This window comes from Bufo gargarizans, chromosome 7, assembly GCF_014858855.1.
Source record: "Bufo gargarizans isolate SCDJY-AF-19 chromosome 7, ASM1485885v1, whole genome shotgun sequence".
Classification (NCBI taxonomy): Eukaryota; Metazoa; Chordata; class Amphibia; order Anura; family Bufonidae; genus Bufo; species Bufo gargarizans.
This window is the reverse complement of record NC_058086.1, coordinates 170,284,145-170,286,784: the sequence shown is the minus strand read 5'-3', so window position 1 is coordinate 170,286,784 and position 2,640 is coordinate 170,284,145.

Genomic DNA, 2,640 nt, shown 5'->3' with positions numbered 1-2,640 from the left:
GATCCGGTTTCACTTTTGACTGAACGCATGCAGGGTCTTTCATTGGAGGTAGCAGATCTCCGTAAGACTCTTTCTCAGTTTCAGGTGACCGGTTCAGCTTGCGTTCATGGAGTTTGTTCTGAGCCTAAGATCTAGCTCCCGGATACATTCTCCGGGGGTAGTGAGAATTTTGTTCATTTTAGAGAGGCTTGCAAACTCCATTTTCGCCTACTTCCCCATTCCTCTGGTGATGAGGAGTGGAGGGTGGGGATCATCAAGTCTAGACTACGTCTTTTATGTCAGGGTAAACAATCCGCAGAGATATACTGCTCAGAATTTCGGAGATGGGCAGATGATACTAGTTGGAATGATGCTGCACTCCGAAGTCAATTTTGCCATGGTCTTTCAGAGGGATTGAAAGATGCATTTGCCTTTCATGAGAGACCTACCTCCTTGGACTCTGCCATGTCTCGGGCCATTCGTATTGACAGGCGTCTTAGAGAGAGAGGAGAGATCACTCCTTCCTGTCATACTCAGTCCAAGGACAGTGCGGCGGTCTCATTCAGTGCACAGGGGTCTCAGTCGCTCTCAATCCCTTCTGAGCAGGGGCCCATGCAGCTGGGGTTGCTTGCCTCTGACAATAGAGGACTCAGCTCCCATAGGAAGGTTTGTTTCTGTTGTGGAGGTATAAAACATTTGGCAAATGTTTGTCCCTCTAGGAGATTCAGGCAGTTTTTTTTAGAGTAATAAAGAAACAAAAAGAAAAAAATGCTCTAAAAACGTTCCATCTGTTACTATTGGCAAGGTTGATGCGGAAATTGAAGGTTTTCCGTTTGCTTGTAGTTCCCGTTTTGTCCTACCTGCCAGGGTGGCGCTAGAGAGCAAGAACATTTTTTGTGAGATTTTTGTAGATAGTGGAGCAGCTGTCAATCTCATTGATAATCATTTTGCGATAACTCATGGTTTCCAGGTGCGCACTTTGGGAAAGGATATTCCTGTTTTTGCTATTGATTCCGCTCCACTTTCTCAGAAATCATTAAAGGGCATAGTTCACAATATCCGTTTAATTGTGAGTGATGCTCATGTTGAGGATGTGTCATGTTTCGTCCTTAGTGGATTGCCTACTCCTCTAGTGTTGGGGTTACCCTGGCTCACTAAACATAACCCCACCATTGATTGGCAAGCGAGGCAAATAAATGGTTGGAGTGACTTTTGCAGAGAGAATTGCCTCACGACATCTGTTTCTGAGATTTCTACTAAGACTGTACCATCTTTTCTCTCTTAATTTTCGGATGTCTTCTCTGAGAGTGGAGTTCAGGACTTGCCCCCGCACAGGGAGTACGATTGCCCTATTAATCTCATCCCAGGCGCCAAGCTGCCTAAATCTCGTTTATACAATCTATCCCAACCTGAGAGGGTCGCTATGCATGCTTATATCTCTGAGAGTCTGAGAAAGGGACACATACGACCCTCGAAGTCACCTGTTGACGCTGTTTTTTTCTTTGTTAAGAAAAAAGATGGTTCTTTAAGACCATGTCTGGATTTCAGGGAGCTGAACAGTATCACAATTCGTGACCCTTATCCGCTTCCTCTGATCCCGGACCTGTTTAACCAGATTGTTGGGGCTAAAGTATTTTCCAAATTAGATCTAAGAGGGGCATACAACCTGGTCAGGGTCAGAGAAGGAGACGAATGGAAGACGGCCTTCAATACCCCTGAGGGCCATTTTGAGAATTTGGTTATGCCTTTTGGTTTGATGAATGCTCCAGCCGTCTTTCAGCATTTTGTGAAACAACATTTTTTATCATTTAATGGGGAAATTTGTATTAGTGTATCTAGATGACATTTTGATTTTTTCTCCTGATTTCAAAACTCATAAGGAATACTTACGTCAGGTCTTGCTCATCCTGCGGGAGAATAAATTGTACGCTAAACTGGAAAAATGTGTGTTTGCGGTTCCAGAAATTCAATTTCTGGGGTTTCTTCTCTCCGCTTCTGGTTTTCGCATGGACCCCGAGAAGGTCCGCGCTGTGCTTGAGTGGGAGCTTCCTGAGAACCAGAAGGCGCTGATGCGTTTTTTGGGTTTTGCCAATTATTACAGGAAGTTAATTCAAAATAATTCCTCTGTTATTCCTCACTGATATGACTAGAAAGGGGGTAGATTTTTCCTCCTGGTCGGTAGAGGCGCGTAAGGCCTTTTCTAATATCAAGGAGAGTTTTGCTTCCGCTCCCATCTTGGTACAACCCGATATTTCTCTACCCTTCATAGTTGAGGTTGATGCTTCTGAGGTGGGTGTGGGTGCAGTCTTGTCTCAGGGTCCCTCTCCTGCCAAATGGCGACCGCGTGCCTTTTTCTCGAAGAAACTCTCCTCCGCAGAGAGAAATTACGATGTGGGAGATAGGGAGTTGTTGGCTTTTGAGGAATGGCGCCATTGGCTAGAGGGAGCCAGACACCCTATTACCGTGTTTACTGACCATAAGAATCTAGCCTACTTGGAGTCAGCCAAGCGTCTGAACCCGAGACAGGCCAGATGGTCTTTGTTCTTTTCAAGGTTTAATTTTGTTGTCACGTTCCGCCCTGGGGTTAAGAATGTGAAGGCAGATGCCCTGTCACGTTGTTTTCCGGGAGGTGGGAATTTTGAAGACCCGGGTCCCATTTTG